Source organism: Petaurus breviceps, unplaced genomic scaffold (assembly GCF_028583685.1).
Source record: "Petaurus breviceps papuanus isolate PSGF00001 unplaced genomic scaffold, PetGlider_PUasm1.0 98, whole genome shotgun sequence".
In the NCBI taxonomy this organism is placed as follows: Eukaryota; Metazoa; Chordata; class Mammalia; order Diprotodontia; family Petauridae; genus Petaurus; species Petaurus breviceps.
Genome location: NW_027187460.1, coordinates 7,443,928 through 7,467,190, shown reverse-complemented (window position 1 = coordinate 7,467,190; position 23,263 = coordinate 7,443,928). Strand labels below are relative to the sequence as shown.

The following is a 23,263-nucleotide window of genomic DNA, read 5'->3' as shown; positions in this document are numbered from 1 at the left end:
CTTGCTCAGTTCACGCAGCTAGTAAGTAGCAGAACTAGAACTATGAGTTAGAATACACGGTTTCAAGTGCAGTGGTCTTCTTTCTACCACTCATATCTCCAGAGAAACCCTGGAGAGCTTTACTTCCTGTATTTACATGTCAGGTGGCCTATCCTTCTGATTTTTTCTGGCACTACTGATTTGTGATAAGCAGAAAGTTGCCACCCTATGATTTTCAGCCCTAGTAAAGCAGAGACACAATCTTTGACATCAAATATCTGAAGAGCTTTTATGTTTAAGAGGGGGCAGACTGGTTCTGGGTAGATTTCTATTTAATATTCCCAGCGTTCAATGCAGTGTCTGGCACAGAGTAAGCACCTGAGAAATGCTTTATCTACCTTACACACAGACTCCCTAATAATAGGAGCTCTCCCAAACTGGAAAGGGGTGTCCTAAAATAGTGAGTTCCCCATGACTAGAGACATTCAAGCAGATGCTGGATGGCCATTTATTGGGGAGATTATGAAAGGGATTTGTGGTCTAGGCAGCAAACTCATAAGCTCTGCCCAGCAGAAAATACATTCTGTTCTTTGACAAGATTTAACAATGCAGTAGAACTCTCATTGACAAGGTTTTGCCACCTGATGGAAACTAATATATGTGAAAGCAGTTTATGGAGCCTTCTGTTCAATGGAACTCTGCCCCATCCTCTCTTTGCCTCTATTTTGCATTACACTCCTCTCTATACAGGGCATCTCCCTCTCTCTTTATCCAATCTCACTAAGAATAAAAACTCCTCTAAAGAACTGGAAACAAAAAGGGTGTCCACCAATTGGAGAATGGCTAAACAAATACATGAATATAATGGAAAATAACTCTGCTATAAGAAAAGACAAGTATGATGAATACAGAGAAGCATTGAAATGGAACCATTTCACAGATAAGGAAACCAAGGCTGATAAAGTGATTAACCAGTATCACATAATTAATAAACTAGTGAGACAGGATTTAAAGTAAAGTTTCCCTCAGTTCAAGAGACCACATGCTAAATCCTCTCCCACCTAGTAGACCAGGGGTTCTTAATCCAAGATCCGTGAACTTGTGTTGTTGTTAACTGTATTTCAATATGATTAGTTTCCTTTGTGATCCTATCTATTTTATTTTATGCACTTGAAGACATTATTCTGAGGAGTCTATAGCCTTGACCAAATTGCCAAAGAGTCCAGCACACACACACACACACACACACACACACACACACACACACACACACACACAACCTAGGCTATAGAATATTAGGGCTGGAGGGGACCTTGAAGGTCATTTAGTCTAATAGCCTGTAAATGGAGACCTGAGGCAGCCTGCTCCTTTCTTGTCCCATCTCTAATGCTCACTTACTGGATGACCCCAGGACAAATCCACCTCTCTGAGCCTCAATTTCCTTATCTGTCAAACAAGGAGGAAATTGGACAAAATTATCTCAATGGCTGCTTTCTAGCTCTCAGGTTCAATTACTAAAGAGGAAGGTAAGGTGAAGTGGAGTAAAATGCATTGGATTTGGAAATAAGAGGATCCAAATTCAAATTCAAATCCCAGATCTGCTACTTAGAAAATAATAGCTCAGTGGACAAAGCACTAAGCCAGAAGTCAGGAAGACCTGAGTTCAAATCCAACCTCAGATACTTCCTAGATGTGCAAACCTGGGCAAATAAATCACTTAATCTCTATTTGCCTTAATCTACTGGTGAAGAAAATGGCAAAACACTGCAGTATCTTTGCCAATAAAACACCATGGACAGTATGGTCCACAGAATCACAAAGTCACATGTGACTGAACAGCAACAAGCAGAGAGTTGAAGTGACTTGGCTAGGGTTCCCCCGCTAGTAAATATCTGAGGCCAGATTTAACGTCTCACCTCTATAACTTAGAGGCAGCTAAATGCAGTAGATAGAATCTTGGACCTGGAGTCAGGAAGACCTGAGTTCAAATCCAGCATCAGACACTTACTAGCTGTGTGATTCTGGGCAAGTCATTTAACTTTGATTTGCCTCAGTTTTCTTCTCTGTAAAATGGGGCTAATAACAGCATCTACCTCCCAGAGCTCTCATGAGGATCAAATGACATAGTAATTGTAAAGCCTAACACATAGTAGGTAATATATGTTAGCTATTAGTAGTTGTAATAGTAAGTGACAGAGCCAGGATTTGAACACAAGACTTCTGACTCCAAGTCCGGCATTCCAATTATCTTGCATTTGGAAAGGACCTCAGAGGTTGTGCAGTTAACTTCCACCTCAGCTCTCTGAAGATGAGTCATTTTCTCTTTTATATGACAACACATCATCTCCCCAGAAAGAGGTTAAATTACATTCCATATGGTTTTCCTGTGATATGTATTCCACTGTATTCTATTTCTTTGAAAATTGGCAAGCCATGTTCATATAGATGCTATCTCTGCTGACCAGAATATTTTATTAACCTGAACACCTCTATTCCCAGTCATGCCAAACAGTAGACAATTTACCGTACATTGTCCAATACCAAGAAACAAAGTCTGTATTGGGGAAAATTTTGTGTAGAATGGAGAAATGGATAGAGCTGTGGTCTAGAAGTCAAGAGGCCAAGGTTGTTCCTTTCTTATCCCATCTCTGATGTTCACTTACTGGATGACCCCAGGACAAATCCACCTCTCTGAACCTCAGTTTCCTTATCTGTCAAACAGAGGGGAGACAAGACAAAATTGTCTCAATGGCTGCTTTCTAGCTCTAAAGTTCAATTACTAAAGAAGAAAGAAAGGCGAGGTGGAGTAAAATGCATTGGATTTGGAAATGAGAGGATCCAAGTTCAAATCCCAGATCTGCTATTTAGAATATGATATCTAAGTAATAGTGAATCTATTTTCTCAAGATCACACCAGTTATATGTTCTATGGCCCCTGCCAGCTCAAAATCCATTGCAACTATAAATATCTGTGGGGCTGTCAAACTAGAGTAGTACAGAGGAAGTCTACTCTCTCTTATAAGTGTAAAATGGGTAGGAAGATATAAAAGAACCAACTTAAGTTTTATATATGGAAGAACTTTCTAGACATTAAAGATGTGCCACCATAGAAAAGGCTCCCCTTTGGAAGCTCTCACCACTGGAGGTATGGAAAGAAAAGAAGCAAGGAAGGAAGGAAGGAAGGAAGGAAGGAAGGAAGGAAGGAAGGAAGGAAGGGAGAGAGGAAAGCATTTATTAAGGACATGTGCCAAGCACTGTGCTAAGCATCTTAAAAATGTTATCATTTGCTCCTCACAACAACCCTATAAGGTGGGTGCTATAATTATTCCCATTTTATAGATGAGGAAACTGAAACAGAGAACTGTTAAGTGACTTACCCAGGGTCACACAGCTAAACATGTCTGAAGCTTGATTTGAATTTAGAACATCCTGACTCTGGGTCAAGTGTTTTTTACACTATGCCACCCTATCTATGTTTACCTATAGGTTGGAGGATCTATAGAATGTAAGCATCATGAGGGCAGGGACTATTATTTTTTTTTTCTATAAGCACATAACATCATGCCTTATACATAGTAGGGAATATATGTGTGTGTGTCTGTCTCTAGATAGATATAGATATAGATTAGATATAGATATAGATTAGATATAGATATAGATATGTTGTTGAAGCAGCCAAGGTACAAGGCACAATGAATGGAGAAAGTGCTAGACCTTTAATTAGCAAGACCTGAATTCAAATTTGACCTCAGACATTTATTTAGCCTCTCCTAACCTCAGTTTTCTCATCTGTAAAATAGGGATAATAATAGCACCTACTTCACTGGGTTGTTGCAAGGATAAAACGACACAATACTGGTAAGCATTTTGCAAACCTTAAAGTGGTATATAAATTGTTGCTGTTGTTGTGACTGTTGTTGAGTCATTTTTCAGTCATGCCTAACTGTTTGTGACCCTATGTGGGGTTTTGTTTGCAAAGATACTGGAGTATACTAGAGCCATTTCTTTCTCCAGCTCATTTTACAGATGAGGAAACTGAGGCAAACAGGGTTAAATGACTTACCCAGGGTCACATAGCTAGTAAATGTCTGAAGTCAAATTTGAACTCAGGTCTTCCTGACTCCAGGCACAGTGCTCTATCCATAAAAATACTAGCTCTTGCTGTTCTTTTGTTGTTAGGTAGGTATTCTACAGAGAGGATCCTTACCCTAGGCAGCAGGCTAGACTAGATTATTAGTTCCCTTCCAATGCTGAGTGTTTACGATCCTGTGTAAGGAGTTATTAGGGGTATTTCAGCAGAGGCTGGATCACCCCCTGTCAGGACTGCTATATAGGGGACACCTGCACCAGAGAAGACGTAGAACTTTCCACCCTAGCATTCAATAATCTAAGCCACTGAATAAGATTCCCCAAACAAAAGCTATGGATGGCCCCAGAAAGGGCACTCCCGAGAGTGTTAGCTTAGATTTTAGGCCTTTCTCCATATGCTGCATCCTCCTCCTCTCGCTGGTGAGTTTGCTCCAGAATCTCCATCTGAGGAATACCTGCTGGGCCCTGCTCTCTTCCAACCTGGATCAGACTCGGACTCCCTGGACTATTTTCTCTGCCTGCCCTGTGCTTGGACACATTCCCCACCCCACCCCCACCCCTGCCTTCCAACTCCCTTTGATGCATTGCCTCTCCCCATTAGGATGTAATCTCCATGATGGCAGGGACTGTCTTTCTTTTTGCTTGTATTTATATTCCCAGGGTTAGCACCATGTCTGAAATATAATACGTATTTAATAAATGCTTTATCTCATTTAATCTGCCAAGTAGACACCCAGATAAGTCTACTCGCTGCACCAAACCCTTGGCTACCTTGTGGCCACTAGAAAGATGAGTATGACCTCCTAAACCAGCCCATTCCACTTGGGGTAGCTGTCATTATTAGAAAGTTTCTCTTAAAATCAACCTAAAAATTTCTTGGCAATTTATTAATCCTAATTCAGTCCTTTGGGGCCAAGCAGAGCACACCAGTTTCCTCAGCACTGCAAATCCTTTAAAACATTAATCATAGGGGCAGCTAGGTGGCACCAGTGAATAAAGCACTGGCCCTGGAGTCAGGAGGACCTGAATTCAAATTTGACCCTATACACTTATTAGCTGTGTGAACCTGGGCAAGTCACTTTACCCTGAGTGATTTAAGGAAAAAAAAACAGTAATCATACTCTTTCTTTGACCTCTCCCCCTACATGTCTGCCCACTCTAGGCTAACCTTCTCCATGTTGTTCAGCTGCCTTTCCTATGACCCAGTCTCCTGCCTTCTTACCACTCTAGTCACCCTCTTCTAGATCTGCTCAAATTTATTGAGATGTGTCCATCCCAGGCACATCTATATGTTGTTAGTAGAGCTATGGGCCGATCCAACCATTCAAGAAAGCAATTTGCAATTACACTGAAAAAGAAATTAAAATGCCCATAAACTTTGACCCAGAGATTCCACTGGGGGACACATGCATCAAGGAGATCCAAGTTTTGTATATGTGTCTGTGCGTGTGTTTGCGAATGTGTATGTTTTAAGTGTCCCATATATAATAAAATGTTTGCAGTAGTACTTTTTTTTTTTTTTTGCTTTTTGGAGGTGGGGAAGGTAAGGCAATTGGGGTTAAGTGACTTGTCCAAGGTCACATGGCTAGTTTGTGTGTGTGTGTGTTAAGTGTCCAAGGCCAAATTTGAACTCAGGTCCTCCTGACTCCAGAGCCGGTGCTCTATTCACTGTGCCACCTAGCCCCCCTACAGTAGTACTTTTTACATACCAAAAAAACTGGAAACAAAAGTAGATGGTCATTTACTAGATAATAACTAAACAAATTATTTATATACAGTACATGAATGTAATGGAAAAATAAAGTGCTGTGGGAAATGATGAATATGAAGAATACAGAGAAACCTGGGAAGACTTCTGCAGACTGATGCAAAGTGAAGTTCTGTATAAGAATAATGACTCAATTTGGCTTTGAGAAAGCTATATATGAGCTTCCTTCCCTTCTTAGCAGGAGGGGTGGGGGGTGCTTAGAAGTATAAGATACCAGGGGCAGCTAGGTGGTGCAGTGAGTAGAGCACCAGTCCTAGAATCAGGAGGACCTGGGTTCGGATCTGGCCTCAGACACTTAACACAAAAACTAGCCATGTGACCTTGGGCCAGTCACTTAACCCTGATTGCCCTCCAAAAAGCAGAAAGAAAAAAAAAGAAGTGTAAGATACGACATATTATATTGAACTTGGTAACGATTTGGTTAGTTTTATTGAACTCATTTTCACACCTCTTTCATTTTTATGCATTTTATTCTGTTATAAGGGCCAGCCCTCTGAGTGAGGCAAGGAAGGGACATTGGGAAATGAAGGTCATAGAAAAACAAAATATTTCTATAATGTTCCCCACACTCAAGGATTTTGTAATCTAGCACTTTGTGGGTAAAAATGCAATATAAATTAGAAGATGATAAGTGAGTAAAATGTGTTTAAAGTGTTAGGAGATGAGAAGAAAAATTCTCTTCCAGTTAAGAAAATCAAAGATTTGGAGCAGCCAGGTAGCACAGCGAGTAAGAGCACCAGCTCCAGTGTCAGGATGACCTGGAGATCGAATCCCGGGCTCAGACACTTAGCACCCACCCAGAAACACCTGGCTGTGTAACCTTGAGCAACTTACTTAACCCCGATTGCTTAAAAAAAAAATCAAAGATTTGAGAAAGGTGGTAGGGGTATGTATTCCATTAAATGAACTTATCATACTATATCTTGCATTCTTTTTAAAAAAAATTTTTTTTGCTTTTGGGAGGGCAATTGGGGTTAAGTGACTTGCCCAAGGTCACACAGCTAGTTTTTATGTTAAATGTCTGAGGTCGGATGTGAACTCAGATCCTCCTGACTCCAGGGCTGATGCTCTATTCACTGAGCAACCTAGCCACCCCCTATATCTTACGTTCTTAATCCCTGTGTACATGCCTTACCCACCCAGCCCTACTAGACCATAATCCCTCTGAAGGCACAAACAGAGGCTTTTTCATGTTTGAAGCCAGTAACTTGAATGTATGAGTTGTTGTAAAACCTAGAAAAAGCTTATGCCTTTGACCCAGGCTTATTATGACTATTGTGAACTATTGTTCACAAATCCCTTGAGGAATCCTTTGGATTTATTTCTTTTTCTTAACACATATCTGTTGAAATGTCTCATATCATATTCCTCAGAGTTTCTGAGATTCGGTTTTAGTGATAGGGAACTCATTTTCAGAACTGAGTTATATAGATGTCCACCAGTGCACGTGGCAGTAGACATAGCCTACAGAGTATTGAGGTGAAAACTGTTCTCCTGTGTTTGTGTATGAGGCCATTGTCATTCATTGACATCACACTCACTGTGTAAAGAGAATTGTACCAGGTACTAGATATGATACAACATTCAGGGAGGGCATTTCTGCAGGGAGTACAGCCTACTTAAAGCATTGAAGACAGAGATGGAGTGATGAATTTGGGAAATAGCCAATTAGCTAATCTGGCTGGAATAAAGAGGGTGTGAAGGGAAGTAATGTGCCATAAATCTGGGAAGGTAGGCTGGAGCCAGATTGTGGCAGTTGTCAAAGGCCAAGCTAAGGACTCTCTGTTTTATCCTAAGGGTAGTAGAAAGCCACTAAACCACTTCCTGAACTGGGACACAGTACAGCTCCACAATGTTTCCTAATCTGTAAATTAAGGAGTTTGGACTAGACAATATCTAAGGTCTCCTCTAACTCTAAAATCGTTGTTCTCTGGCAAGACTTGTGTAAACTGATACAAGAGAAAGGAAGCAGACCCAGAATAGCTATTTATACAATAACAACAATATTATAAAGAAAAATTATTTTGAAAGGCTTGAAAACTCTCATCAATGCAATGACCAAGTATGAGCCCAAAGAAACTACAATGAAGCATGTTATCTGTCTCTTAATAGGAAAGTTATGAACTTGAGATGCAGAATGAGACATGCATTTTCAGACTTGGCTAATGTGACAATTTGTCTTGCTGGACTATGAATATTTGTTGAAAGAACTTTGTTTTTCTAATATGGGGGAAATGGGGGAGGGGCTCAGGGCTAGAGTAGAAAAAAGAAAGAAAAAATCATTGAGGGATCTTTTTTTTAAGCAGAGAAAGGACAGGAGGACAGAAAGAATAACAGACAAATAGGACAGCTAGAAAGCTATGGATTAAATTTATTACATAATTTAAAAGAAAAGCAAGCTAGAGATTTATTAGAGATACAGTTTTGTGTACTATTCTCTTTTTCTCTTCTATTTTGCATATGGAAGGAATGAAACAAATGTTTATTGAACATCTATTCTGTGTCAGGCACTGTGCTAAGTGCTTCATAAGTATTTTCTCATTTGACCCCCACAAAAACTCTTAAAGGGGGGGGTATTATTATTATTCCCATTTTATAGATGAGACAATTGAAGCAAATAGAGGGTAGGGGACTTTCCCAGGATCACACAGTTAGGAAATGTCAGGGGCCAAATTTGAATTCAAGTCTTCCTAATTCTAGACTAATATTCTATCCACTGCACTACCTTAGCTGCTCATGGAATGGAAATGCCCAATTTTTTCCAAAAAAAATTAAATAAAATTATTTGTTCTATCTTCCCATTTTCCCTCCAGCTCTGAAAATTCCATGGTTCCTTCTACTGTATTTAGCTCCCAGGTGTGGATACGAGTGCAGGTATGGGTACGGGTGCAAGTGCGGGTGTAGGTATGTGTATGGGTGTGGGTATGGGTGTGTTTTAACTAAGCACCTCTGTAGTGGTGATAAAGGCCCAATATCCAGGTTGTTATAGAGAGTATCATTGCATCATGAGACAGAAACATCTACCTGGGCAAGTAACCTTGGGTATTAAAATTACACCTATGAGCCTTGGTAATGAGAAATCCTCCATTTCCCAAGACTGGTGACTAACTCATCTTCCTTTAAGAAGTTTTGTTTAGAGGTAATTGTGGGTTGCCTCTTGGCAAGGGATTGGAGGTACCAAATGAGGCAGACACTGTTAGGCTTACCAATGTATGCATCTGCTTTACTTGACTAGACTTATCACAAAGGAGGGTTTTTTTGTTTGTTGAGTAGGGACAGAGGGGGTTAGTAAGAGTGATGGATGGCAAAAATGAAGAATTAAAGAAAGGAGTGACCTTGAGACATTTCAAAGTACACAAAAGAGAGCTGAAGAAAATTCAGAAGGGGTACAGACCAGCAGGGTAGTGTGCAAACTATTGGGTTAAGTTGAACATAAAGCAAGTTGTCTGTACAGTTACTATCCCTTGCACATCTTCTAGGTTTTGATGCATCACAGGTCATCATAAGAAATTAAATGGGATTTGGGGGGCAGAGTTTTGCAGAAACTGAAGATGATAGGTGAATGCCAGCAGATGACACAGGACCTATAACCAAATACTTAACCCAAATTTTACAATGATACATTGTAAACACCCCATAAAGGAAAAAGAAAAAATTCAGACTTTCTCCTCTCTGGTATGAAGGGAGGGCCAAAATATTTTAAGAAGATTTCCTAGATCACAGGGGTGCCACACTCCTAACTAACCCCTGTGATGTGGAAGAGATAACTGTAATAGATATTCACAGTATCACACACAATCCTCTTTTTTTCTATTCTTTGTATGTAGAAATTTTGTTTGTGTTTGCTGATGTTTGTCAAGTTGAGAATAAAAAAAATTAATCATAATTTTAAAGATCCTGGATTATCATCCCTAGTCAGTTCAAGGAAGATCCAGCAGAATATATTCCACCTGACCAAATGACTAGTGTTACCCTTGAATAACCACCACCACCACCACAAGTAGGCAGTTAGACAGCATAACATCCTAAGTTTTGTAGATTCCCAGATACAAAAAACCATGCAGATCATGGAGTCCAGCTCCCTCATTTTATAAATGAATAAATCAAGTACTAGAAAGTTGAAGTGACTTGACTAGGGTCACCCTGCTAGTAAGTGGTAGAGGCCAATTTTAACCTCTTCCCTCTGACGTGAGGTGATACAGTGGATAGAGCACTGTGCCTGGAGTCAAGAAGACCTGAGTTCAAATCCAGCCTGAGATACTTACTAGCTGTGTGACCCTGAGCAAGTTACTTAACTTCTATTTGCCTCAGTTTCTTTGACTGTTAAATGGGAAGAATAACAGCATTAACCTTGCACAGCTATTGTGAGGATCATACGAGATAATATTTGTAAAACTCTTAGCAGTGCATGGCAGTGTAGTAGGTGCTATAGTTGGTGCTCATTCCTTTCCCTCTTGGAAAAGACTGGAGAGTTATTTTTAAAAAATTGGTGGGGGAGATGATTACTGTTTTCAAATATTTAAAAGGATATCATTTAATTCAGATAGACAGACAGATGGATGGATGGACAGACGGACGGATGGACAGACAGACGGATGGATGGACAGACAGACATACAGATGGATGGATAGATGGATGGATGAATAGATGATAGATAGATAGATAGATAGATAGATAGATAGATAGATAGATAGATGAGAGATAGATAGGTAGGTAGATAGATAGATAGATAGATAGATAGATAGATGGATAGATAGATAGATAGATAGGTAGATAGATAGTTAGATAGATAGATAGATAGATAGATAATGTGTGTAAGGCCCTACTATTTCAAGAAACAATCTCAATTTTTTTAAGCACCTACCAAATGGATAGCACTACTAGGCAATGGAAATGCAAATAAAAATATTTCCAAAGCCCTGCTTCCAAGAAACTTACTCATTAATGGGGAAGAGAGGTACTTACAAATAGGAGAAATAGTGAAATATCATAGAAAGAGTACTGGATTTAAAGCCAGAAAGGATCTGAGTTCAAATCCCAACTTAGTTACGTACTAATTGTTTGAACTTTGGTGAGAGAATTCGAGTGGTAGAAAAAGCAGTGATTCTGGAGACAGGGGACCTGGGTTAAAAGCTCACCTCTGATGGCCTTCAGCAAGTCACAGAACTTCCCTGGATCTCAGTTTCCTAGTTTTCAAAATGATTGGGTTGGAATAGAAGAACTTCTAAGCTTCTTTACAGCTCTATGTCTCAGATATGTGGTATGATAGCACATACCACACCACTAGTATGATACCAAGGGAAGTGCAATAGGTACAAGACATAAGTCCAGGTAAAGTAGTCTGGGAAATTTGAGAAGAGACAAATCTACCAGAGGTGGGGAACATGTGGCCTTCAGGTCCTTGGGCACAGCCTTTTGACTGAGTCCAAGTGTAATAGAAAAATCCTTTAATTAAAGGGTTTTGTTCTGTGAAGTTCGGATTCAGTCAAGGGTCACACTTGAGGATCTAGAGAGCCACATGTGGCCTCGAGGCCACAGGTTCCCTACCCCTGATTTCTAGACATAATGGAGAGAAGTGATATATGAGGTCTCTTGATTGTAAAGTGTTTGTACTTTACACAGATTTTGTGTCTCCAGAGAACAGAACTTGAACCAATGAGGACAAGTCAAAAGAAGGAGATTCAGCTTATCATCTACCTTCTAAGATAAAAAATTCCCCATCAGTGGAAATTTTCAAGCAGAGGCTGAATCTCCCTCCTCTCTCTCTCTCTCTCTCTCTCTCTCTCTCTCTCACACACACACACACACACACACACACACACATTAAATGATAACAGCTTCCATTTGGTATAGAATATTATAGTTTACAAAGAACTTCAAAGGAACATAGGATCAGGGAGCTAGAGCTGGGAGGGCTATTACTGATCTTTTTACTATTTATTATTATCATAACTATTACCCCTTCCTCCTTTTATGGGCAAAGTAATTAAGACCAAGAGAGTTAAGTGACTTGTCCAAGGTCACACAGTAAGATGTAGTAGAGCTAGGATTTGAACTAGGATCCTGTAACTCTAACTTTAGTAATTTTTCTTCTATATCATACTTGTCATTCATCATATCACTTAGATCCCTGTCATTCAGACCTGAAGATGATGATGATGATCTGTCTTACAACCTATCTTATTATCAGAATTCATTTTCTATAAGATAGACTTTGGGGCAGCTAACACAGTGGCACAATAGAGAAAGCACAAGCCCTGGAGTTAGGAGGACCTGAGTTCAAATCCAGCCTCAGACTCTTACTACCCATATGACCCTTGGTAAGTCACTTAACACTGATGACCTCAAAAAAAAAGATAGATTTTGTCCAAGGTTATATCAACAGAACCAGGACCATCAGCTAGTATTTATTAAGCACCTACCATGTGCAAGGCATTGTGCTAAGCACCAGTGATACAAAGAAATGCAAAAACAAAACCAAGCAAACCCAGTTCCTGCTCTCAAGGACTTCAGAATCTAACAGGGAAGACAACATACAAGTGACCAGGAATAAACAAGATACATACGGGATAAGTTGGGGGTAGTCTCAGAGGGAAGGCTCTAAGATAAAGGAGGACCAGGGAAGACTTCGGGCAGTAAGTGGGACATTAGCTGAGAAGTGAAGGAGACCCAAGAAGCAAAGATGAGGAGAGAGAGTTCCAGGCACAGGAGACAATGAGTGAAAGTGCCTGGAGTTGAAAGATAGAGCATCCTCTCCAAGGAGTAGCAAGAAACCAGTATCACTTGACCCCAGAGTATACTGGGACTAGGCAGGGGTCAGAAGTAAGAAGACTGAAAAGATAGGAAGGGTCTAGGTGATAAATAGCCTTAAAAGTGAAAAAAAAAGATTTTGCTCAGTCATATCTAGCTCTTTATGACCCCATATGGGGTTTTCCTGGCCAAGATACTGGAGTGGTTTGCCATTTCCTTCTCCGGCTCATTTTACAGATGAGAAAACTGAGGCAAAGAGGGTTCAATGACTTGCTCAGGATCATATAGCTAGTAAGTTTCTGAAGCTGCATTGGAACTCAGGTCTTTCTGACTCCAGATCCTATACTCTATCTATTCCCTCACCTAGCTGCCCCCACAACAACAAAAAGGAGACCAGTATCACTTAATCTTAGAGTATATTGTGTATGGGAAGGTGGGGTTGAGGGAAGAATACTGAAGAGATAGGAAGAGTGTAGGTGATGAATGGCATTAAAAGCCAAAAAGATTTTATATTTGATCCTGGAGATAATAGGGAGCCATTGGAGTACATTTACTGGGAGATGGGAGTGACATGGTCAGACCTGTGCTTTAAGATGCTTAGGCTCACAGTTGAGTGGAGCATGGACCAGAGTGGGGGGAGACCTGAGAGTAAGGTAGACCAGCTGACTCTTAGTAAGAGTCACATCTACTGACTTGGGACCCAATCAGCTTTCCACAACATAACAAACAGCTTCCTGAGTCCAGTGCTGAAATCCAGGATTCTAAAGCCACTAAGCTAACTCTAAGTCATATAGACAAGGAAAAGTCAGTGCCAGTCATTTGCAAAATCATTTGGAGGCCAAGATTCTGAGTTGTGAAGTTCAACTTGCTAGGGACCAGGCCTCCTCACCCAGAATTTTAACTTTCACTCATATCCCTGTAGCTCCACCACTGGTATTGGTCTTGAAGCCATTAATGTCTTCAAGAGCTCCTATTAAAATCTGAATTTCTTTGGAATGGAGAACATCTCCAGCTGGTTCTCTGTGAACACCTTAAGTAGCTGAAATCAGATGAAAGCTTATTGTTTAAAAATTTTAAATGACTTAAATTTACTTTAATAGTTTCTCCTGGATAAAGCTACATGTTCCTAAGAAACAATCATTTTTAAAGAAAAAATATACGCAGAGATAAACAGGAAGAAAAAAAAACAATGGCCACATTGCTTTTCCAAAATCTGCTACCCAGGGTAGCCAATATTCAGACCCATTAGGGAGAAATGGAAGGCAATACTTTACAGGTTTTTGTGTGATTTCCTTATAATCTTATGAGGGAGGGAACACAAGCATTTTATCCCCATTTTATAGAAGAGACTAGACTAAAATGACTTGTCCAAAGTCACATAGCTAGTCAGTAGCAGAACAAAGACTCAAACTCAGGCCTTCTGGTTCCCACCCCAGGGCTTCCCCAATATGCCAAATATAGCCACTGTTTTTGTCATTGCTGTTGTCGTTCAGTCATTTCAGTCATGTCTGACTCTTCCGGACACCATTTAGGGCTTCCTTGGCAAAGATACTAGAGTGGTTTGCCATTTCCTTCTCCAGATTATTTTAGAAATGAGGAAACTAAGACAAACAGGGTTAAGTGACTTGCCCAGGACCACAGAGCTAGTAAATGTCTGAGGCCATATTTGAACTCAGAAAGATGAGTGTTCCTGACTCCCTACTTGGCACTCTATCCACTGTGCCACCTAGCTGCCCCATTGTAGAGGACCATTTTGTACTTGACCCTGAAAACTGTTTAGGAGACATGAGACTAACTTATCTTGTTTCATTTCAAGTCAGGGCTAAAAAATTGGTATCTGTCAGTAATATCAGTCACAGCTGACTTGACAACCCAGAGTGGGGTATAAGGATGAAGGGAAGAATTCCAAACCTGCTGCTTTTCATCTACAATAAAATTTCCCAGCAAATATTCCATAATCTCTTGGGACAAAACAACTTAGGAAGGCTGCCTGCATACAGTGAAAAGTAGGCTTCAATGTGCCTCAATTTCCTCAAATAAATTGTGGTTGATTCCACTTCCACTGCCTGAGACCCAGAGGTTTGAGGAGGAAACTGCTTAGCAAAGTGTAAGGGACTACATTGACAGGAGCTCTCATTAGGGCATCAAAGAGGCAGGTGCTGAGCTCCACTCATTCTGCCCCTTTCTACCTACAAGACACCCTTATTCTTATCCTTAGCTCACGTGGACATCATTGGTAAAAATCGTACATTAATAATTTGGGACGTGGAGCGAGCCACAAACCCAGGTCTTCTGCTTGTGCCATTTTCCAACTGAAGAGCTTTATGCGAGTTGGCCCACTGCTCTGGGTCCAGGTTTCTGCATCTATAAAATAGGGGCATTATCCTGAATGTTCTCTCAGGTCTCTTTCAATTTCAACATTAGATCTATAGGAGTATTCTCTGGAGGAAAAGAGGACTGGCTCTGTAAACAGATTTGAAGGTGAGGTGCAGGCTCTGGGAGCCCCCTTGAACTCTCCTTGAATCTTTGAGGTACAGGCTCTGGGAACCCCCCTTGAACTCTGATTAAATCGTCCCATTTGATGAGGCATTTGCATGAGGCCATAAGCCTTACATTGTGGCTGGGCCCAAACCTCTGTTACTAGACTTCCCACCCTTGAGCCTCTCAAAATATCAATCCAATCCTTGAACTGGAATAGACAACCATTGTCTGTAGTTTCCAGGTAGCCTCCAGCAACTTCCCACCTTTAATCACTCATTTACCTCATTAATGCCTTCTGAAGACCCCCCCAAACTCCTCCTCTAGACCACCCCTAGATTTCTCCCACACCCTTCTGTATATAAGACTCCATCTCACACCACATGGTGTGAGAGCGCCATAGAATTTTCTAGCACAGACTTGCTCTGTGTCCAATACAAGCCTTACAGATACCCAAACTCCTTAAGAGTCTACCCAATATGGCAAACTTTTAATAAACTTTGTTTTTCTTTGACTGAGAGAAGGCTTGTATCAAATTCATTTGGCAGGATGCAGTGTGTTGGTATTTTGGGGGTCTTGGACACCCTTAACCCTATACCTCATCATTTTATGATGACCCTCTTCAATACCCATGTGACCATGGGCAAGTCACTTCCCCATCCTGGGCATGAATAGCAGCTGGTCTAGCCCAATCATTTTAAAAAGTAGGAAACTAAGATCCTTTTTGACTCTATCATCCTATGTTTTAGGGTCTCTTCCTGCTCCAACATTCTATATGGCTACTACTTGTGATACAGTGGACACTTGTGGCTAAGAGTCACAGTGGATAAAGCCCTAGACCTGGAGTTCAAATCGTACCTCAGACTTATTAGCTGTGTGACCCTGGTCGCTTGAATTCTCTCAGCCTCAGTTTCCCCATCTGTAAAATAGGGATAATAATAATAGCACCTGCCCCCAAAAGTTGTTGGGAGGCACAAAAGAGATGATGTATGGAAAGTGCTTTGTAAACCTTAAAGCAATATATAAATGCTAGCTATTATCTATAAAATGAGAGGTTATATTACATGAGCTCTCACATCCCTTCTAGATCTAAACCTGTGATCCTTCATTTCACTCTGGAATCTCAAAGGCTGTGGCCAAGGGTGGGGTCATGTTTCTGGTCCCTGGGTTCCATCTAATTTCAGCACATGTCTCAAACCACCCCCCCCCTTCAGGATCTCCTTTAGTTGAAAATAAATGTGTTCCCCTTGCTTCTGTTGCTTACAATCAGAAATAACAAGTGCACCTCAGTCCTACATGAGGCTCCATAAATATTCAGTGTTTACTAGAGTACTAGGGTGTTAAATCAAGTCTTACTATCAGCCTTAAAAAAAAAAACCAACGGATGAGGAAAGGTACCCTTAGGAAGGGGCAGATAGGGGGTACAGTGGATAGAGGGACAGGCCTGGAATCAGCATAGACCTGAGTTCAAATTCAGCTTTAGAGACTTACTAGCTGTGTGACACTGACCAAGTCACTTAACACTGTTCACCTCAGTCTCCACATCTGGAGAAGGAAATAGCAAACCACTACAGTATCTTTACCAAGAAAACCCAAACACAGTCACAAAGCATTGGAAACCACTGAACAACAAGAATAATACTCATGTTGAGAGTCCATTTTTCTGGTGTCAATGGCTGCTTCAAAGTAAATAAATAAATAAAATTAAGACAGTTACTTCCTGTACCCAACCTGGCTTATTCTATAAAGATATACTTCTAAGTTGCTGTGAACACTAGGCTAATTTGCCTAACATTGAAGGTGAGCACCACAGTTTACAAGGTAAATTGAATCAGATCACAAGATTTTAGAGCTGAAATGGCCTTTGAGATTATCTCATCAAACTCACTTATTCGCATAGGAGGAAACGAACATGTATTGAACTCAGGATTTCAGGTCAGAAGACCTCCGATTGAGTTCTGACTTGAACACTTACTGTTAGCAGGGCATGGTGGAAAGAGGGTGCAATTTGGAGTTAGAGAATCTGCTATTTATATTACCCATAGACAAGTCCCTCAGCCTCCTCATCTGTAAAATTGTGGGTGGGAGTGGGTGGGGCTTAACCTCCCAGGATTATTGTGAGGAGCAAATGAGTACCAACTTTACAATGCTATATAGAAGCTAACTATTATTATTATTAACCATCCTTTCAGGGATATTATGAGGTGTAAGCCACTACTTCCATGTGAATCAATTGTTTTATCATCATCATCATCATCATTATTGCTCAAAGTCACATATTGAGTTAGTGGCAGTACAGGAATAGGACCCAGGTCTGCAGCCTTCTAGTTAACCATTCCTTCAGAAAGAAAGAAAAATAGAAAGGAAGGAAGGAAGGAAGGAAGGAAGGAAGGAAGGAAGGAAGGAAGGAAGGAAGGAAGGAAGGAAGGAAGGAAGGAAGGAAGGAAGGAGGGAGGGAGGGAGGGAGGGAGGGAGGAAGAGAGGAAGGGAGGAAACAAGGAAGGAAGGAAAGGAGGGAGGAAGGGAGGAAATAAGCATTTATTAATCACCAGTAATACTAAGCACTTTATAAGTATGATCACTTTAGACTTATGGAGTCAAATTAATGATTTCAAAAAGCCAACAAAACAAATAAAAAGAGATGGAACATTCCACAAAGTTATCAGTGGCTCTGGAAAGACTCCCCCACCTGAACAATAAGAGCACCAGATAAAGACGCAAAGACCAGGTTATTCGTATTAAGTGTTCCTCTGCCTACCTGTCTCTGTATTGTCTCAATTTTTTTGCCTCTATTCATCTCCCTCTTCAGCATCAGAGGGTGGAGTTCTGCAACCAATTTCCTAAAACCTAATAGAGCTTTGTGAATTAAACTCCATCAGAGATCATTCCATTGAAAGCAACTAGAAAATGCAAAAGTTGTGGATTCAAAGTTCTTGAAGGTAAAGGACCTTAGAGGTCATCCAATCCAATTCCTTCATTTTACAGAAAAGGAAACTGAGACCCAAAAAGGGAAGTGATTTGCACAAAGTCACAGAGATAGTAAGTAGCAGATCTGGTCATTTGAAGCCCAGTTCTCTAAATCTAGTGATCCTTATTAAAAATTCCTCCTAAAGTCTCCAACTGGGGAGAAAAAAAAAGATAAAAGGATATATGCCTTTGGGAAGCAGCTGTTTCTTTGAAAAGGTGGATGCCAATGCTTTATGGGGGAATCTTAATATGTTTCTAAAAGAGGGGATTTTCCCCCTTAGTTCCAGGATTAGCCATGTCAAACAGAGGAGCTGGTTGCTATGGAAATTAAGTGTTAAACAGTAGAATGAAGGGGATATCAAAGGAATTGTGGAAAAATGGAAAAAGTCACTGGGAATCATTAATGCTCATAGCTTTGGCCCTCTGAGCCTCACCTACCAAATGACAAAATGGAGTGGAACCAGAAGAGCATGGCCAGGATAGTAAGAACACCAGAGACCATGCCATGCAAACACTGGCTGAAAGAAAGGAGGGCGCCAAGCCTAGAGAAAGGAAGATGTAGAGGAGAAACGATGGATGTCTTCAAGTATCTGAACGGTTTTCACAGGGAAAAGGAGTTAGACTTGTCCTAGTTGGTCCCAAAGACAGAAGTCGGAGCAATGAGTATAAATTGTAGAGAGGAAAATTTGCACCCCCACAAGTAAAGCCTTCCTCAGAATCAAAGCTATCCCCCCAAATGCTGGGAGTGTCCTCAGCAGTGGAGAGCACATCTTAAGGCCAGATGACTTGTCAGAAGCTGTAGAAGAGATTTCTATCTGAGTATGGTTTCAACTAGATGCTTTTTGAGACCCCATGCAGATATGGGTGTGATTCCAGGGAGGGGATTAGATTACGGTCTTTAAGACCTTTTCCACCTGGCATTCTATGGTCCTCTTCTCTACATAGGAAAGTCTCCCTTCCCTTTGGTAGAAAGTTTTAAAAATCCATGTCTCCGATTCCCTTTACAGCAATCTGATTTCTTCAATTACTGTAATCCACTGACCTAGGATGAGGCAACTTGGAAAGGAAGGAAGGAAGAGGAAGAGGAAGAAATCAGTCACTCATTTCTGAGTCCCAAACAAAAAAGAGGAGGGATGGAGGAAATCATCTCATCTCAAAAATACTAGGATTATTAGAAATACCAGCAACTCCCTAGAACTTAAGTTCTAAGAATAATAAATGGCACAAACACTGGTTTTAAAAAAAATCTTTTGTTTTCTAATTGTAAACACAGTGAGAATCTACCAAGTCTCCCACTGTGGAATAAAAATTTGGCCCAAGGCATATACTGCAGGAGTTTGCTACAGGGAGCTGTCCCTTACAGCACCACAAGCTAAGTCTTGCTCCGAGTCAGACAGGCACATACACGACTTAAATTTGAAAATAAGACCCCAAAGCAACAAACCTAACCTAACTTGCATGAGAATAGGTGCATGTCTTTGTTTGTTTGTTTGTTCTTAAGTAATTCCATACTATAGTTCTAGCCAGGAAAACACAACAGCTGTATATTAAAGATTGCATAGCTTAAAATAGAAACACCCAAGATTTCTGAAACCTTAAAAGTTTAAAACTAAAACATTTTCTTCTCACAGAAATGGCTATAATATAAAACCTTAATGGGCACTTTGGGTTGTGAGTTTGGTCTTTTGTTGTTATCATTGCAATCATAACTAAATTCATGGGGTGTTAAAATTGGAAGGGACCAGAGAATATTGAATGCTAGAACACAGACCATGCAAAGATCTACCTGGAAGGAACCTTAAAAGATAAAATGTTAGAACACAGATTGTTTGAGGGAATCTTAGAATAAAGAATGTTAAAATCTATATCATAGAATGTTAGAGCTGGAAATGACCATAGAATATAAAATGTTAGAACATACAATGTTAAAGGAACCTTGGAATATAGTGTTGGAAGGTAGGATGTTAAGGACAGAAGGAACTCTAGAGCCTCAGAAACCATCTAGTCCAAAGGAAAATGTTGGCCTAGTAGGGTAAAGTTTCTTGCAGTCATAAAACTAGCTTAGAAGATCTGGGTTCCTTCCTGATTCTGCCCCTGACTCCCTATCTATCAATTTTTCTACTACATTGAAGCACCTCTCATTAGTACAACTCCTCTGAGATCTAAGTCAGGATTAATGTGCTATCCCAAAAGCAACAACAGCCTGTTTTATGGAAATGCCACCAGTTATCCAAGATGAAATGGCAGTAATATTTTTTAAAGTCACATTACAAAGCTACCTAATAATTGCATTGGGGAAGGACCTCTTCATTAACAGATGGAAAATGCAATATGCTTTTGGAATTCTCCTTTTGAGACTTTGGAGGGAAAATGTAGCAAGAATGGGAAATGTCTGGAAGTTAGATTTAAAAATGAGAACACAGGGAAAGATTAACCTGGCTGGTTAATATCATTGCCCAATACAAAACAATCCCTTAGAGGACACAGCTTTGGGGTGGTTTTGTTCAAGGCCTGGGACTACCTTAATTAGCATTTATATTAAAAAAGAAGAAAACAAACAGAACCAAAATGGGACAGTGTTTTGTTTCCTGTAAATTTGACCACTTATGCTAAACTCTCTTAGGGAAAAAACACACCAACTTCTACTTACCCTTTCTATTCTAATTTTCTTGAATTTCCTTCTTTCCCAAAAAAGAAAAAAAATTTCACAGAGTTTAAGCCTTGGAGGGACTTTTGCCACATAGTTCAAGCCCTGATTTTCCAAATGAGAAAAGTGAGACTGAGAGAGGTGATGTGATTTGAACCCAGGTTTTCTGCTTCAAATCTAATGCCCTTTATACTAAAACTAAAGTACCCCCCCTTTAAATTAAAAATTGAAATTTTCTGGAGGTAAGGTATACTTGAAAAGAAATAGTATGTGCATCAAACAAACAAAAAACCCAGATCCATATTCTTTTGTAAAACAATGTATGTATCTGGTCTTTGAGAATAACATCATGAAATAAATTGAGGGGAGGCTAGACCTCCTTATGCCCAGTATCTGTAAATGGTCTCTTCTCCCCTTAATACCACAAGACTTTGCCAGGTCTTTAAAGGGGGAAGTAACATCAGGCAGACAGAGGTGAAAAATTTAGGGGCAGAAAGGATTAAAAATAAAGAATAATTTTGTCTCTAAGAACCAAGGCTCTTATTTCTCACCTGGGGGGAGGCAGGTCAGGAGAACTATAGGAATCCACATGAACCCAGGAGGTCAGAAAGGCTATACTCCTATTCCCACCTACATTTCTGGCTTACAGTCCTATTAGGGAAGAAGAAAGCCCACTAAAGAGAAGGGCATGAAGAGGGGACTCCTGGGCTCAGATGTAAGTCCTCAGGGTGGGCTCCTTAAAGCTTCTTCTGTCTACTCTATTACTCCAGTTTCAATAATTTTTTCATTCTAAAAAACATTAACCTTTAAGAGGCCTGAGTCCTACTGATGGATAGCAGCTAATCTCTACCTTGAAAGGAAATATGCAGCAATAAAAACTTTTGTATCAACAATATTGAGACATTAAAGGACAGACAATTCCATCTTCCAGTGGGGGAGGGGGGAATCCCTTTTCTCAGTCTTGTACAAACCCAGTATCATTCAAATCCTTCTTTTTTTTTTTTACCAACAAACTTATAGTATTTCCAGCTGTCTAAAGTAAAAGCTTTCTCATAGCATCTCTTTCTACACCACCTCTAACCCCCACACAATTCAATTTTAGAGGCACTCCCCAAATTCAAATAATTATGTATGCTCACTCCAAGTTGCTTGCTCTGGGGCTTTCCCTCTACCGGTCTGATGAAATTTGAAGGTAGCAGATGCAGTGATAACTGACTGTTCTCTGTAACTAAAAATACAGTTTGGACATCACTCCGTTTATTTAGTCTGTGGCAAAAAGAGCACATAGACTAAATTGAAGGTAATTTATATGCTGCAAACTTAGAATTTCTCTCTTAAAACAGTCAAAATTGAACCACTGAATTTTAAAAGTTCTTACAAAGTGAATTCTCTTCAACTCTTGTTCAACCTCATGGGAAATAAAAGTCATTGTGTGCTTCCCATCCCAGATGGCACATTGAGAAATTCTGGTTTTATTCATGCAGATCTCTCCAGACAAGGAAAAATCCCAAGGAGAAAAATGAAAGTAATAATCAAGCTATAGAGAAAGAAGAAGCAGAAGTCGTACCATGAGAGAGAAAGAGAAAAAAGAAAAGGATGAAAGAAGGAAAGAGGAAAGGAAGAATGAAAGGGGAGGAAGAACTAATGACAGTGATAAGGAAGAAGATGGAAGGGGGAGGGTATAAGAAGCAAGAACTCTTTTCCTCAGAAATTAGAGGAAGTAAAAAAGATTCCAGTGGCCCCCAGAACAGTTTAGAACTTTGCATATGAGAAAACACCTTTCTTCCTCCCCACCCCCAGGTCAAAAGATGTTCCACATTGCAAACCTGAAATATCTTCAGGTGGTAAGTGTGGATGTGTGGTAACAAGTTCTGAATGGTAGAAAGATATTGTCTGTCTCTATTAACAACAGGGAACCACTCGCCTGTCCTTTCCAATACAATGCACTCTGCACTGTCTACTAGGATAAAAATGACCTTCTCACATCTCCAGGGATCCTCAAGCTTGTGGTGGCAAAGAGTGCTCTCAGAAACACTAGCCTTCTCCATGAGAGCATCCCGTTTACAGTAAGGTGACAAAGAAGTGCCAGAATCACTAGCGTTGACTTTTGTCACGCAGCTACATTTAGTCAGAGAGGATGTATAGGCAGCCCGGACCTCCGAGGTTTCTGCATGACATAGAGACAAACGCCCCCATTGTCTCCCAGACGGTTATGGAATAACCTATTACTTTTACAGTTAGAAGCATGCTAGCCTCCCCCCCACCCCGAAATTGTTCTCATCCTCAACTCTGCCAACCATAATTACACAGACTGGGGAAGGGGGAGGGAGTGTCACCTCAGCACTTGGCCACCATAATACAACAGCCATTCATTGAGTCCTTTTCAGACAAACGCAGGAAAACTTGTACCTGACTTTGGGTCCCTCACTCTGCTTTTTCAGGCAAAGGGCACACAAAATCCTGAACATTCTAACCTTTCCCCAGCTCCCTACTGCTCCCAGCTACCAAAACTCCAGGGTGGGAAACAAGAGTAAGACAGAAGAGGGACAAGGATAAGGATTAATAAACGGAAGACAAGGGGTGGG

General features: G+C 40.4%; 1 protein-coding gene across 1 annotated transcript in view; it reads right to left on the bottom strand.

The window, feature by feature from the left end:
- KCNK9 (potassium two pore domain channel subfamily K member 9) overlaps positions 1 to 23,263 on the bottom strand; it is a 199,789-nt gene that overhangs the window by 174,959 nt on the left and 1,567 nt on the right. The window lies entirely within an intron of this gene.